This window comes from Schistocerca gregaria, chromosome 7, assembly GCF_023897955.1.
Source record: "Schistocerca gregaria isolate iqSchGreg1 chromosome 7, iqSchGreg1.2, whole genome shotgun sequence".
Classification (NCBI taxonomy): domain Eukaryota; kingdom Metazoa; phylum Arthropoda; class Insecta; order Orthoptera; family Acrididae; genus Schistocerca; species Schistocerca gregaria.
In genome coordinates, this window is record NC_064926.1 from 88,340,348 (window position 1) to 88,357,535 (window position 17,188).

General features: G+C 39.8%; 1 protein-coding gene across 2 annotated transcripts in view; it reads left to right on the top strand.

The window, feature by feature from the left end:
• LOC126281584 (aminopeptidase N-like) overlaps nt 1–17,188 on the top strand; it is a 330,257-nt gene that overhangs the window by 303,549 nt on the left and 9,520 nt on the right. The window lies entirely within an intron of this gene.

Consider the following 17,188-nt stretch of genomic DNA (forward strand, 5'->3'; position numbering starts at 1 on the left):
AACAAAGAGTAAGTAAACGTAATGAAAAAGCTGTTGAACCTAAATACAAAGTCGATGACCTAGTTCTAGTATAACAACATCTGCAAAGCTCTGTCCTGAAGAAAGAGTCACACAGTTTTTTCTAAAAATATGAAGTGCCATACTGGGTGCAAACGGTAATCCATCCTAAGACATTATTTTTAGTAGACCCTACAACTGGATCAGAGAAGTGGCAGTACAATGTAAAAGATGTAAAGTTGTACATATCCCCCAGGGATGTTAACATTCTGAGTTAAGGGGCAGAGTGACAACCACCGGATCCCGAGTTGTTTTCGGTGTTTCTTCTGTAATAGTTTTCCTGCACCAAATTTCTTCAAAATCTTAAACTATTCTATCATACCACTCTCAGATACTCTATGAAAAAAAATTGTACCAGCTAGGATTTGTGATTATGTCATCCACATCGTGGTGGGGGATTTCTTTGTTCCATTGAGTTAGACTACTAATAACGTCTGGCTCCATATGCAATCTCTTGTGGAGCTAAAGAAGCTTCTGCATACATGCTTCTGTTACTACTATTATGTGCCACGCAAGAGCACACTTGAGGTAGGGATATTCACAGTGCATGGAAACTTGCACACATGTTGTCTCCAATCCCCGTCATTTGGCACAGCTCTGGGACAGGATATACTAAGTCCGCCTGGTCAGCTCTTCTCTCCCTCGGTTTCGATCAGCGCGGTCTCCACATACTCTTAGGTCATGTTTTTGCTTGAAATGGTCTTTGTGTGTAATCTCTTCACCAGTTTCTTTGCAATCCTGTGTGCAGAGGTCTTAGTGAAATCAACATCATCAATTTTGTGTGTTCTATTGTTATAAGGTGTCATTACGATGACTCCAACACTGGTTTTCTTGAAAACTGTCCAGTAATCCCTTTATTTCTCACATATTTCTGTGTAAATATGGAGAACCATGTCTTGGTGCATAACTTTCAAATAGAATAGTATTCATGAGAATACTATTCTCATACTGAATGTAATATAATCAGACCAAAGTTTTAATTTATACTTCTTGACGCATATTTTTCATAGTGAACTGAAGGAAACATTAAGTTAGTAGAAGATATAATATTGGATGAGTGATTAAACAACTTTTAAAATATACTATATAGATTTTCTACTTTGTACAGAATATTTTATTCTTTTCTGAAATGTGATGTAGGTGGGAGGGTTTGTATCAGTTTTGAAAGGGGTGACTATTGTGGATAAGAGCATGGTTAGCGAGAACACATAAATCATGGCTAACACAAAACACACACCACAATTGTGCACCATTTACCATTTCCATAGGGTTACTAAGTTTTCCTTCGGGGACCTCAAGGGTGACGGTGGGAAAGTCCATTCTGTAGGAGATGATTTAACACCAAACCTCCTCCGGCCTCTCACTCAAGTAACTGCGAGGTAGGGATCCTGGGGTACGGGAGTGGGAAGGGTTTCCTGTCTTTGGGGCTATCTTCTTTCTCTTCTTTGATCTTAGCAACCATTTCTATTTATTTCCTTTCTTACTTCTCATTTGAGGACCTATCTATTTTTCACCCCTCTTTCCATATGCACGTACTTATGTCAGATAAGAAGGCCAAATAATCAGACTATATCAACATACATCCACATAAACACAAAATTATATTTAAACACAAATATTAAAAGAACATTAAAAGATTTCACATTGAGTGTACATAAGAAAAAGGCGGGAGTAATGAAAGAGAACATAAACAAGAGGAAATAATTGTGATTATCATTAAGGTTTGTCAATTTAATAAATACTCTGATGATTTGTGGGATAGTAGGACTTGAATTATAGGTAGACATAGTATCTACTAAGAGTAAAGAAGTTGAAAAGTAGAGGAGGACTCTAGGAATTAAATGAAGTATTATGAAGTGTATGCATAGTGTAGAGTAGATTTGTAGCTTTACATAGAAACTTATACTGGGATAATGAAACATGAGGCCTACTCAGGGCTTACATGGAGATAGAACGACCTGTGGCCTAAAAAATACGAATGTCTTATAAAGTGGCGTACCTACCAGAATGGAAAGAGGAAGTGTATTCATATGGTCAACCCACAGGCAAGGTATAGGTACTGATCCTAGCAGAAGGGGACAGTATTGTGACTGAAGTCACACATTTTATAGGAATTACACTGGAAAGTATGAATTCTATGCACAACACTCATTATTCAAGAATCACAAGAGGAGGAGGTATACTTAGAAAAGGTCAGGTGATTCGGGAAGATTTCAATTAGATTGCATCATGGTCAGTCAGAGATTCCGAAATCAGATACTGGATTGTAAGGCGTACCCAGGAGCAGATATAGACTCAGATCACAATATAGTAGTGATGAAGTATAGGCTGAAGTTCAAGACATTAGTCAGGAAAAATCAATATGCAAAGAAGTGGGATACGGAAGTTCTAAGGAATAACGAGATATCTTTGAAGGTCTCTAACGCTATAGATACAGCAATAAGGAATAGCGCAATAGGCAGTACAGTTGAAGAGGTATAGACATCTCTAAAAAGGGCCATCACAGAAGTTGGGAAGGAAAACATAGGTACAAAGAAGGTAGCTGCGAAGAAACCATGGGTAACAGAAGAAATACTTCAGTTGACTGATGAAAGGAGTAAGTACAAACATGTTCCGGGAAAATCAGGATACAGAAATACAAGTCGCTGAGGAATGAAATAAATAGGAAGTGCAGGGAAGCTAAGATGAAATGGCTGCAGAAAAAATGTGAAGACATCGAAAAAGATATGATTGTCGGTAGGACAGACTGAGCATACAGGAAAGTCAAAACTACCTTTGGTGACATTAAAAGCCACTGTGGTAACATTAAGAGTGCAACGGCAATTCCACTGTTAAATGCAGAGGAGAGAGCAGATAGGTGGAAAGAATACATTGAAAGCCTCTATGAGGGTGAAGATTTGTCTGATGTGATAGAAGAAGAAACAGGAGTAGATTTAGTATTAGAATCAGAATTTAAAAGAGCTTTGGAGGACTTACGGTCAAATAAGGCAGAAGGGATAGATAACATTCCATCAGAATTTCTAAAATCATTAGGGGAAGTGGCAACAAAACGACTATTCATGTTGGTGTGTAGAATATATGAGTCTGGCGACATACCATCTGACTTTCGGAAAAACATCATCCACACAATTCCGAAGACGGCAAGAGCTGACAAGTGCAAGAATGACCGCACAATCAGCTTAACAGCTCATGCATCAAAGCTACTTACAAGAATAATATACAGAAGAATGGAAAAGAAAATTGAGAATATACTAGGTGATGATCAGTTTGGCTTTAGGAAAAGTAAAGGCACGAGAGAGGCAATTCTGACGTTACGGCTAATAATGGAAGCAAGGCTAAAGAAAAATCAAGAAACGTTCATAGGATTTATCAACCTGGAAAAGCGTTCGACAATATAAAATAGTGCAAGCTGTTCAAGATTCTGAGAAAAGTACTGGTAAGCTATAGGGAGAGACAGGTCATATTCAATATGTACAACAACCAAGAGGGAATAATAAGAGTGGACGATCAAGAATGAAGTGCTCCTATTAAGAAGGGAGTAAGACAAGTCTGTAGCCTTTCGCCCCTACTCTTCAATATGTACATCGAGGAAGCAATGATGGAAATAAAAGAAAGGGTCAGGACTGGAATTAAAATACAAGGTGTAAGGATATCAATGATACGATTTGCTGATGACATTGCTATCCTGAGTGAAAGTGAAGAAGAATTAAATGATCTGCTGAACAGAATGAACAGAGAGAAAGACGAAGGTAATGAGAAGTAGTAGAAATGAGAACAGCGAGAAACTTAACATCAGGATTGATGGTCACGAAGTCAATGAAGTTAAGGAATTCTGCTACCTAGGCAGTAAAATAACAAATGATGGATGGTGCAAGGAAGACATCAAAAGCAGACTCGCTATGGCCAAGAGAAGTCTACTAATATCAAATACCGGCCTTAATTTGAGGAAGAAATTTCTGAGGATGTACGTCTGGAGTACAGCATTGTATGGTAGTGAAACATGGATTGTGGGAAAACCGGAACAGAAGAGAATCGAAGCATTTGAGATGTGGTGCTATAGACAAATGTTGAAAATTAGGTGGACTGATAAGGTAAGGAATGAGGAGGTTCTATGCAGAATCGGAGAGGAAAGGAATATGTGAAAACACTGATAAGGAGAAGGGACAGGATGATAGGACATCTGCTAAGACATGAGGGAATGACTTCCATGGTACTAGAGGGAACTGTAAAGCGCAAAAACTGTAGAGGAAGACAGAGATTGGAATACCTCAAGCAAATAATTGAGGACGTATGTTGCAATTGCTACTCTGAGATGAAGAGGTTAGCACAGGAAAGGAATTTGTGGCGCGCCGCATCAAACTAGTCAGTAGACTGATATGGGGGGGGGGGGGGGAGGGGGGGGGGAGGAGAAAAGAAAAGAAAAAAAAAAGAGTTCCTCCAAACCAGATAATGAATGAGTATATGCTTAGGAAAGGTAAAACAAAAAGTGAGAGAAAGTAGATTACTCATGTGTCATGAACACCTGGAGTTTACAATTGGAAAGACAGCAAAATAGAGAAAAGAACATTATAGCCCTCATAATTCGTATACATTAAAAAAGCTGACTAAAACCTTGAGTGAAATGCTAACTTTTTATTATCTAAGTAAAATGAGAAAAGAATAGCTAAATAGTAAGCACAAGGTTTTTCATGTTTATTGAAAGAAAAGAAATGTATACTGTTAAAATGTGAACAGTTATTATGCGTGATATTAATGTACATAATGATTATGTATAAAATATAATGTGTTTGATCTGAGGCGGAGAGGGGGGGGGGGGGGGGGTAGTGATTTGAGAATTTCTGTGTAAATTCTAGAACCACTTGGCCTTCCACCATCTCAAACACACCAGGTCTGAAGTTTGTCGTGAGAAGACTGTAGACACAGCAGTCGAACGGCACTAACAAGTACTTGTTGGTCAATCCATGGAAGTTGTAGTGAAAGCATATGGAAGAACCCAGGGACCTTTGTGTTATTCTGTGCTGTTTTGTAATGATGACTATTGTTAGTGACAAAAGAACAGTTGAGTTGAGAAGACTTTTTAGTAACTCTTAACTTGGACATGCTAGAGGCAAGATATGTTTCTGATGTCTGTGTAATAGAGACATGATTGTTAAACCAACTCCATTGTAAATGTAACTTAATGGTGTCTAATGGGAGACGACATGGGTGACTTACAAGAAGTCAAATATTTATGTGCGAAATGAAAAGTTGTTCTTTATCGAAGTTGAAATATACCGAAAGTGAACTAAAAACATTTCTTAGAGTACTTAATTATTTCATGAGTAGAGAGAGAGAGAGAGAGAGAGAGAGAGAGAGAGAGAGAGAGAGAGAGAGAGAGAGAGAGAGTCTTATTTGTTCCTTTAACTGGTACCATACTTTGGAGAATAAGTTTTTAGAGATTCCAGTAGCCATCTAACCAGCGAAGAAGATCAGCTGTGCATTCACAAGTAAGTTGACTCGTGTAAAAGAAGTGCGAAGGTTGCACACATACTTCTCCACTTTAAATCATCCAAACCATTACAAAATGAGGGGACCCCATAGAGAAAGATGCAAGGAGGGGGTGGGGGAAAGAGGCAGGTCACACACCGTCAGGTGGCTTGCGGAATATGGATGTAGATGTAGATGCCTTTAGACAGGTGGCTCTGCAGCTGCACAGCAAGTTGAAAAGAGTACAGAGGGTACAGGAAAAAGAGATGTTGGAGGGGGAGTGAGGAAATGGGAAAAAAGGGTGGGGTGGGGGGAAGGGGAGGAGAAAAAGAAGGAAGAAAAGTGAAACTGAAAAGGGATAGGGGTTGGAGAGAGAAGGGGAGAGGGTTGAAAAGGGGAGATAGCAGGGCGAAAGAGGGACAGGGAGAGAGGGGGAGGCATAGAGAGAGAGTGCCTGCATGGAGATAGAGGGGAGAGGAAGACTGGTGAGAGAAGGCAGTACAGGATGTGAACAAAAAATGAGTGGTGTGGATAGAAGAGAGAAGGGAAAAGGCAAGATGAAGGGAAGCAGGATAGAAGTGACTTAGGCCAGGTGGAGTGCGATGGCACAAGATATGCTAGAGATACAATCCCCATATATGTAGGTCAGGGAAACCTATGCTGTAAGAGAGTATCCAAATGCCCCATGTACTGGAGCAGCTATAAATGCATTCAGTATCCCTCTTGTTTGCCCTGTCTGTGAACATTTGTGCACCCACACCCATATGCCATTAATCATTCCTCAACAGTGTAACTGTGTCTACTCACATCAGCTGTGGCTTCACAACTGAAACATGACAATACTGACACAAAACAATAAAAAGCCATCTGCAGTAATTTTGGCAGATTCAAAACAGAAATACCAATAAAATAACTATATTATGAAAAGGATAGATTGCCACACATACATTGAGTTACACACAGGCATAACAAGAAGACTGCTGTAACATAATTTTAGTTTTGAAAATTGAGTAAGAGACTCATTTTTTCAAGCATTTTAAATGGTTCCAAAATGTATGTGAAAGGTCCAGAGACTTAAAACTTTCAATTTATACAACTTATGTGTACTCTGTTTTGTACTGAAATTAGCGATTCACTTAACTGAAAATGTGTTCCACTGCTTCAGGATCTTCCTTTGATATAGAGTGATGCAATAGGAACTGGAGGACTTACAGTCTTCAAAACATTGTGAACACTAAGTGAGCACTGATGGCATTGTTGCTGCCTTCAGCTAGAAACCTATATCCAGCAGCTGGTCCATATGGTAGCATAAAGTTCACTACAGTTTTGTTTAACTCATAAGGTGCCTATAGTTTCTGCAATCCACCAGTCACAGTTATACACACATGCCACAAACATCCCCCTTCTTAGGTTGTGTATCTGAATATTATCCTGCTGTTTTTGACGTTTGGCCAAATGAACGAAATTTCTTCATTTTTGCTCTTTAAATTGTGTGCAATATCAGTTCACCCATCATTTTGAGTCCAGGAATGTGTCTTCTGATTTCCTTCTACAGGAGTACTTTGTCTGGACCATTCTTTTCTTTCTGCTCACAGAATCCCTCGATTTCATCTTTGAACAAAAGAATGAGGGCTGTGGATGTTAAGATTTCACGACTCTTGTAAAATCCTCAGCATTCTGAATTGCAGCTGTATTTGCTTTGGAGAGATTATGTTTTTTAGCATGGTGCTTCAGCAGGTCTCCTACACCATCACAAGGCCCTTTCCTGTGACCAGTAGCACTGTATACCCAGTTGGCACAAGTGACTTACTCAATTCAAACAGCTGGTAACAATTTTTAAAATGACTATGTGCACCATCAGAAATAATGATGATTTTCTCTGCCCCTGTTTGCAGTTGAAGAATTTTGCACATTGCTAGCAAAGCATATGCTGAGTCATGACCTGCGTCATCACTTATAACTGCAACACAGGTGGTCTTGTTTTGAAAATATGTCACTCCTGTAAAAATTGAAACCTGATCATTACTCCAATGATACCCTTGTACTTCTTGTGGGAGAATTACAGACCAGTTCTCAGCAAAATCACAGTGAAGCACTAAACATAGCTTATCAGCCTGTACACACCCTTTCACTACTGCAATGTGTTGTTGCAATTTCTTCATATGCTGGTGTGTTACTGCTTTCACTGACCATTTCCCAAGTTCATCAATGAAACTGTCAAAGGCAACAGTTTTCTTAATTAGTTTATTTTCCTCCCATGTTGCATATGTAATTTCTGCAGAGTTATCTGCTATGTCTTCCAGGCCAAGTGTCTGTAAAGATAGTCCTCCCTCTCCAGGGCAGTCACCACATTCTTGAAACATAAAGAAAGTCCTCTCTTTCCAGGGCAGTCATCACATTCTTGAAACAAACAAGTCTCTTGCTTTACATCACAGACTACTAATGACTCCACATGCCCTACCAAGGTGTCATATGCCACTTGCTCCAGTAAGTTCTTCAAAGTTACCACAAAAAGTTCAAAATTCACACAGTACACACATAAACAGACATCTCTAGGTGGGTGTGGAACCACCTGCTTAGGTTGTAGTGAATATAATTTTGATTTTCCAATATGTGAAGTTGTATAGTTACTCTTATAAATTGCAGAAGTTTTTTTAATACTGTGAGTCATGTAGCTCTTCATTTTCACAACTTTTTGACCTTCAACTGTCACAATTATAGTGCCTTTTTCGTTGGCACTTTGGCAAGAACAACCCCATTTATCTTCCAGATAAAATGACTGCACTATTTGAATGTAAGCTGCTTCTACATAATAGGGATCTGGTGGTCCAAAGACTCCTTTTACAGACCTCACATTTCTTGATTTGTATACCATGTACTTTGATACTGATGGAATGTGGTTCAAAATTGTATTCTTTGAAAATGTCTCTGGAATAATAGTAAATGCCTGGCAAGAGGTGCAAGAGTGCTTTGGTTCATTTTCTACTGAAGATGGAATTTCTACTTTGAAGAGTGTGGTCAGTTTTGCTGTAGTGTATTCATCCATAGCTTTAGTGATTTCTCTGCACTTTATTGATGCATAGAGCTTGTGACTAACTGACCATGGTTTCTTAACGGGACTAACACCTACCTCTGTAGTTGACTGATTCAGTGTATTTAATTCTTCCTCTATTGATGCAAAATCTGCATCATTTGCGCCATAGGAGGCTTCATCTTGTTCAGATACTATCATTGATGTTATATTGGGAACACAAAAAGGTGTCACTTAAAACATCTTCACTTTGAAACAGAGTCTTCAAATGAGAACACTTATTCCCACCCTCAAAAATGTCTGTTTTTTTTGTTTGTCTTATATATCATGCTTTTATGGATAAGCAAATAGTCAGCACACTTCACTCTTCTCTGGCCCCAGTCAGAAGACATTTCAAAAAGTTCTCTTCACAAAACACACTGCAACTCTGTCAACTGGCAAATTCCTCATGAAAACATAGAGCTCACTGGATGGTCTCAGAAGCCTCTTCAGTAAACAGATTAGCACTGAACAACTACAATACAGATGCCTCCACTGAAGACCCACAACAAAGAAAATGACAAGAAACTACAACAAAGTGTAAGAAATATCTGCAACAATGAATGTGAAAGGAAATACACCACTGGCCATTAAAATTGTTACACCAAGAAGAAGTGCAGATGATAAACTGGTATTCATTGGACAGATATATTATACTAGAACTGACATGTGATTACACTTTCATGCAATTTGGGTGCATAGATCCTGAGAAAACAGTACCTAGAACAACCACCTCTGCCCATAATAACGGCCTTGATATTTCTGGGCATTGAGTCAAACAGAGCTTGGATGGTTTGTACAGGTAAAGCTGCCCATGCAGCTTCAACACGTTGCCACAGTTCATCAAGAGTAGTGACTGGCGTATTGTGATGAGCCAGTTGCTCAGCCAGCATTGACCAGACGTTGTCGACTGGTGAGAGATCTGGAGAAAGTGCTGGCCAGGTCAGCAGTCAAACATCTTCTGTATCCAGAAAGGTCCGTACAGGTCCTGCAACATGCGGTTGTGCATTATCCTGCTGAAATGTAGGGTTTTGCAGGGATCAAATGAAGGGTAGAGCCACGGGTCGTAACACATCTGAAATTTAACGTCCACTGGTCAAAGTGCTGTCAATAAGAACAAGAGGCAACCGAGAAGTGTAATCAATGGCATCCCATACCATCATGCTGGGTGATATGCCAGTACGGCAATGACGAATACACGCTTCCAATGTGTGTTCACCGCGATTTCGCCAAACATGGATGTGACCATAATGATGCTGTAAGCAGAACCTGGAATCATCTGAAAAAAATGACGTTTTGCCATTCAAGCACCCAGGTTCGTCATTGAGTACACCATCGCAGCCTCTCCTGTCTGTGATGCAGCATCAAGGGTAACTGCAGTCATGGTCTCCGAGCTGATAGTCCATGCTGCTGCAAACATCACTGAACTGTTCATTGAACTGTTCGTGCAGATGGTTGTTGTCTTGCAAACGTCCCCATCTGTTGACTCAGGGACTGCATGATCCATTACATCCATGCAGATAAGATGTCTGTCATCTAAACTGCTAGTGATACGAGGCCATTGGGATCCAGCATGATGTTCGGTATTACCCCCTTGAACCCACCAATTCCATATTCTACTAACAGCCATTGAATCTCGACCAACACGAGCAGCAATGTTGCGATATGGTAAACTGTAATTGCAATAGGCTACAATCCAACCTTTATCAAAGTCAGAAACGTGATGGTACGCATTTCTCCTCTTTACACGAGGCATCACAACAACGTTTCACCGAACTACTGTTTGTGTATGAGAAATCAGTTGGAAACTTCCCTCATGTCAGCATGTTGCCACTGACCCCAACCTTGTGTGAATGCACTGAAAAGATAATCATTTGCATATCACAGCATCTTCTTCCTGTCAGTTAAATTTTGCATCTGTAGCACATCATCTCTGTGGTTAGCAATTTTAATGGTCAGTAGTTCAACTGCAACAAGCAAAGTGATAAGAAATAACTGCAACAAAAACAATAGATATAAACATTGTAACAAAGTAATTAGTTAGAAACAACTTCACTGAAGACATATGTTGCTCTTGAAAGATAAAAAAATTTTTTTTTTAGTAAAAAAAATTTAAAAAATTAAAAAATTCTGTAAATTATAAAAAAATTAACAGGGTGACAGTAAAAGAGCTTTGACAGATATGTCCAAAGGGAGGATACCATTGTAATCATAAAGCAGTTACCCCTCAAATAAAAAATCTCTAACAAAATATCTACAACTGTTTAGAGATACAGCATTTAAAATTTTTTTCTGAAATTCCAGCTTCGAAATGGTGTTTGCAGTGTCATGTTTGGAGGCCCGAATCTCAGGTCAGGAACTTTTTTGGAGAAAACAAAAGAATATGTTCTTCTTACTTACTCCTAAATTTTGACATATGCTAAATTCAATAACATCCGAGACTATGGAGGTAGCCCCCATGCCTGAAGTGATATGGATTATGCCCCTAGGGAAGTGTAATGGGACAGCTCTTGGTCTCTATACAGAGATTTTCAGAAGTGGTGGTTAATAAATCACATATAGAAAATATAGGCCAAAAGTGGCTAAAAAGCTCCAATAAATCTGGGCCCACAAATCAACCGTTGTCGAGATACAACATATTTTCTGTTGTGGTTCATCAGTATCTAGGAACACGTGATATATCTAAACATTAAAGTAGGTGTTCAAAATGTTGTCCATACATGTGAATGTAATATTGAACTCGTCTCTGAAATGAGTTGCATATCCTCTCAGGCGGTTCTGGGGACTTCTGTAACTGCTGGAAGGTTGCTTCAATCCGCAAGATAATTCCTCAAGAGAGTTGACCTCGGCAGTATAAACCATGCTTTTGACATGACCCCACACACAGAAATCCATGGGATTTAAATCTGGAGGCCTTAGAGGCCATACCATAGGCCCTCCTCTACCTGTCCAGTGCTAACCGTATGTCCAAGATAGAAGCCAGTACACACATAATTGAGATTGTGCTGGAGCACTGTTATGCATGAATCACATGTTCAAGCATTGGTTCAGTGGGACATAATCATGTACACCTGGAAGTACAGTCCACAGAAACAGCGTGTACTGAAGTCTGGTTAGGCTGCTATTACACTATCATATTTCTTTGTCAAAGTTGGTATGTCAAAGAACTTTGATAGTGTAGTAGGGGACTTTGTCTGATCTCTCAGGTCATCAAACAAATATGACCAAATCTAGGGCCTCATCTTCTGTTCACTGAAATGTAACCACTTGGAGCACTGGCGTCGCTATGCTACTTGACGCCTCTGTAGTGTGTTTGTAAACATGGCTTCAAAGTTTTTTAGTAAACTTGCTTTGACTAGGTTGGGTGGAGGCAGGGTGGGGGTGGAGGGTGACTGAAGGGCACAGTGAATGCAAATAATTGTGTATTGATGGTCAGGTGGAATATGTTGCAGGTGACATATGTCCACAATCACAGCTATCCACCTCTGCATCTGGAAACATCCAGGCAGCTTTTCAGCAAGCCGGGATAGAGGATGTGGCCACACTCTAAAATAAAAACTTCTTTCTTATCTTTACATTCTACTAGTTCTTATTGTCAACATTGTGTACTACAAATTTATTTACCTTTACATATTCCCAGTTCAGTCCATTATAAATCGTTTCACGTGTTTCTGGGATTATTTTGTTTAGTGTGCAATGTGATATTAGAGTGCTATGTTGACAACTAAAGTAGATCTCTCCTGTATCAAGAAATCCCAGAGTCACAGATTGCCTTTCTTCTTAAGGTATAGCATTTCTCAAGAGAGTATTCTGTTTTGTAATATGAGGAGCCACTTTACTGAGCAAATACCAAAATATACTCTCATCCATTCATAAGTAATTTATATATAAGACTTGAGGTCCTCCACATGCAGCTCTAGTAAAAAATGTTGCTGAATGCTTTTGCTATCTCGACATCCCATATTTACTCGAATCTAAGCCGCACTTTTTTCCGGTTTTTGGATTCGGGAAATTTTTTTTTCCTTGATTTCGAGTCCCATTTTTCAGGTCCGGCTTAGATTCGAGTGTGCCTTAGATTCTAGTAAATATGGTAATACCTATGGCTTCATCCAAATATGTTTCTTTGTCAAAGAAATATCATAGTGTAATACTTACCTTAGTCTATGTGGTCGGAAGCGTGATTCAATTATGCTGCCTTCAAGCAGTCCTGCCCAGCCATTCAACAAATAATGCAGGTGTGATATCATGATATGTATGTTGCATTAGGATTGACATCAGCCCAAATGTGACAGTTATGGTAGTTAAAAATACCATCATGCGTAAATCTAGCCTCATCCGTAAACAGAATACTGCTTACAAACGGGGGATTCAGGGCACACTGTTGTTGCACCCATTGGAAAAATTCTCTCTAAGAGGGAAGTCTGCATTGCTGAGGGCTTGCACTCACTGGAGATGATATGGATGGAGAAATTGCCTGAGTAAAATCTGTCACTTGCAGCTATGACTTAGGACACACTCTTGGGTAGCAGTCCTCCTTGCTGAAGTACTTGGACGTTTGTGTACAGTGCATAACACCCTTTCCTCAACACTGGGTGTTACAGATCTTGGTCGACCCTCGTACATGGTTTGCAGAACTCCTAGTTTCTCTGGGGTGTTGATGTAACCAGCTAAATGTACTCTTGTCAGGTTGCCTGCAGAGAGGAAAAGCTCTTTCATGCAGCCTCGATGTCACTGCCATTTGCTTTGCCATACATAAAATGCATATCAGTCTAACCTCTGTCCATGGTGCCTTCACCATGGTACAGCACAGTGCATAGGGAGGGGGAAGGGAAGTAGTTGTGCATATGTAAATGGATAGTCGATCCCAGACCCTGAAATACCACCAAAAATGCTGCAGTATCCACGGGTGTTTACAGTTTGTTCCCCACTCGAATTAATGTGATACTTTGGCAATGGTTGATTTGTGGACCCATGTTTATTGTACTTTTTAGGTACTTTCGGCCTGTACTTTCCATGTGTGAATTATTGACCATTACTTCTGAAACAACCTGTATGTGATCTGACTGGTAGGGTGAGTAACAATTTGAGACTGTTTGCTTATGATGCTACAGTATATGGGGAAGTAGCATTGTTGAGTGACTGTAGAAGGTAGGAAAAGATGGACAGAATTTGGTGTGATGAATCGCAGCTTGCTATAAATGTAGAAAAATGAAGTTAATGGACATCAGTAGGAAAAACAATCCTGTGATCTTCGAATACAGTATTACAGGTGTGCTGCTTGACTAAGTCATGTGCATCAAATATCTAGGCATAGTATTGCAAAGTTATGTGATGTAGAACAGGCACATAAGGATGGTAGTTGGGAAAGCAAGCCATCAACTTTGGTTCATTGTGAGAACTTTAGAAAAGTGTAGTTCATCTATAGAGGATCTATAAAGGGAGACAGGATATCGACCACTAGTGCAACCCATTCTCTAGTGCTGCCCAGTTGTTTAGGATCCACACCACATCAGATTAAAGAAAGGCATTGAAGCAATTCAGAGGCATGCTGATAGATTTGTTACCAATTGGCTCAGTCGACACATGAGAATTATGGAGGTACTTTGTGAACTCAGATGGGTATCTCTGCAGGAAAGACTACTTTCTTCTCATGAAAATTTAGGAAATGATTATGCTGCTGCCAACATACATTTTTCACAAGGACTGTGAAGACAAGAGAAATCAGGGCCCTTACAGAAGCATATACACTGCCATGAGGGGGGGGGGGAGGGGAGGGGATAATATTATACCCCTTTAGAGGATTCAAATTCACTCAAGATTTATTGTTGCAGCTGTGTGTATGAAGTACATGAAATGATTACATTTACAGATCAATGGCACAAACAGTTCTGAGGTACTAGGTATTGACTCATGCTGAAACATGTAAATGGTGTAGGCTCCACGGGCAGCAATGCAGGCCCTGACTCTGGAATCCAGTCGATCGTACAGGTGGCGAATACTGCCCTGGGATACATTATGCCATTCCTGCTACACCTGTTTAGATAGTTCTGTCAGAGTTGGTGGCTGACAAGTTAAACAAATAACTTGTTATTCCATCATATCCCACACATGCTCAATTGGAGGCAAGTCCAAAGATCATGCTGGCCTCATGCTCTATTGAAGGCAAGTCTAAAGATCATGCTGGCCAGGAAAGTTTTGGCACATCTTGCAGAGCAGACTGAGTTTCACGGGCTGTGTGTGGGTGACCATCACCCTGTTGGAACAAGACCCCGCCTTCTCATTGCAAGAACAGCAAAAGAATGGGTCTAACAACATCCTACACATATCGAGTGCTGATTATCATCCCCTCCAGAAATACCAAAGGTGAACGAGAGTTGTAGCTTATCACACTCCAGACTGTAATTCCTGGAGTGGGGCCAGTGTGTCTCTGTCGAATGCAGTCTGCGAGACAGCACTCACCAGCTCTAAGAGGTGGGTGTGCTCATAGTCCCATGGCTAATAACCAATTCACAATAGTTCGTGTGACATGTCTAGCCTCAGAAGCCCTCTTATGTGTACTGTGGTAACTGTAAGACCTGCCACTACTATGCTTACATTATGATGATTGTGGCAGGTGTATGTGGTGTGTGGTTATGCAGAACCTTGCCTACGTATGTGAGAATGTTCACATGACCACTGATACCGCATCATTGCACAAAGGATGCACCACGTCCCACTCATGTGGTAATTCCCTGAAAGGACCATTCTGCCACCAGAGGACCATCCTGCCACTCGGATGACCACAAGTTGACCCCTTTCAAACTTGCTCAGTTGGCTGTAGGGAGCAAGAGTTTGTTTATTTATTTTATTTATCCATCCATTGACAATAAATATTGTATGGATGTTGTCAAGGGTACATGTAAGCCATTTCAAAGAAATGTGACACAAACAACATATATGTAAAAAAGTACAAAACAAAATAATATAATGAAGTTAATAACAATACTATGAAATTAATATAGCCTATATACATCCCTGCTTGTTATTTTAAATGCATAGTCTGTTTTTCATGAGGCTTTAGTTTTGTCCTCCCTAAATGGCAAGTCCTTATATACACAACACTGCTTAAGTATATATTTACATCACACAACAGCTGTCCTTTAAGTATGCAAATGTAATGAATGGTAAGGTAGTGAATGATTAGGTACAGATAGAGTATTTTCCATTTCGCCTTTATAAGTATCATCAGGAAAAATTTATTAACCTACATAGTCATTTACAGAATAAAAACATTGTTCTACGAGAAATTTTTTAAAATTCTGTTTTAAATTTGTTATCATCTTCTAACTGCCTGATGTTGACTGGCAGTGTGCTGTACAGTTTTGCACTGATATGGCTCACATGCCTTTGTGTATTTGTTCTTTTTATTCGCTGAGTATGGAGTGCTGCGCTATTACGGGTATTGTAGTTATGAAAGTCGGCTTTTGTCTGATAATCTGCAATATGGGTCCTGACATACAATACACATTTGTATATGTATAATGATGGTATAGTAAGTATTCTAAGCTTTTTGAATATGGGTTTGCAGTGTGTCTGTGGATGACTGTGAGTTATTATTCAGATGGCCCTCTTCTGCAACAAAAACATTTGTTTTAGGCGCCCTGTTGTGGAACTCCAAAATATTATTCCGTATGTGGCAAGAGATTGAAAATAGCTGAAATATGCCATTCTGGCACCCTCTGAGGCACAAACATTTGCAATAATTCTGAGGGAAAACAGGCTGAATTAAGTTTCTGTGCAAGTTTTATCATGTGGTCATTAAAATTTAAGTTTTCATCCACATGAATCCCCAGCAATTTTGTGGATATCACTCTGTCTAAGGCTTTGTCACCCCATACCAGATCGAGATTTACATTTTGACATCTTTTCCCAAACTGCATATAATTTGTTTTATTTGCATTCAATGTCAACCTGTTCGCATTGATCCAAGAGTGGATGTAATTTAGTACTTTATTGGCACTTGTTGGTAGCAATTGCTTTGGTGCACTTATTATCGCATTAGTATCATCTGCAAATATTATTGCTTTGGCTGCATCATCTGAGGTGTGAGTGTACTTCTGTGGTGTGGTTGCCTCCTTGCTCCACACGTTTGCATAACGCTGAGCCTTCAGGCTGTGAGCATTCCCTATGAAATGGTAAAAACAGATGGCACTCTGGAAGCTATGCCTCTACACTATCTGTCAGCAGACAATGTTGAAATCATTATCAGCACATCCATTATATCCCCGGTCGCATATGCCATCATCATATCAAAATCCATGTTTTTTTCCAGATGTGTAGATAGCGGGTTGCCCCTCTTTGCACCTGCAAGTGGAGCAGAAGGGAAATGACTGGTATAGTAAAGGTACCCTTAGCAACACACTATATGGTGGCTTGAGGAGTATGTACATGGATGTAGATGTAGATGTAGATGTAGATGTAGATGTAGATGTAGATGTAGATGTTACGGCTTCTTCCAAAGAGGAGATCATGCATGCTTCTACGTCAGCAACTGCCATTTGCTCTCAGCACAGAAATGTTGCAGCAGTGTTTCACTGTGTATGATGATGTCATGAA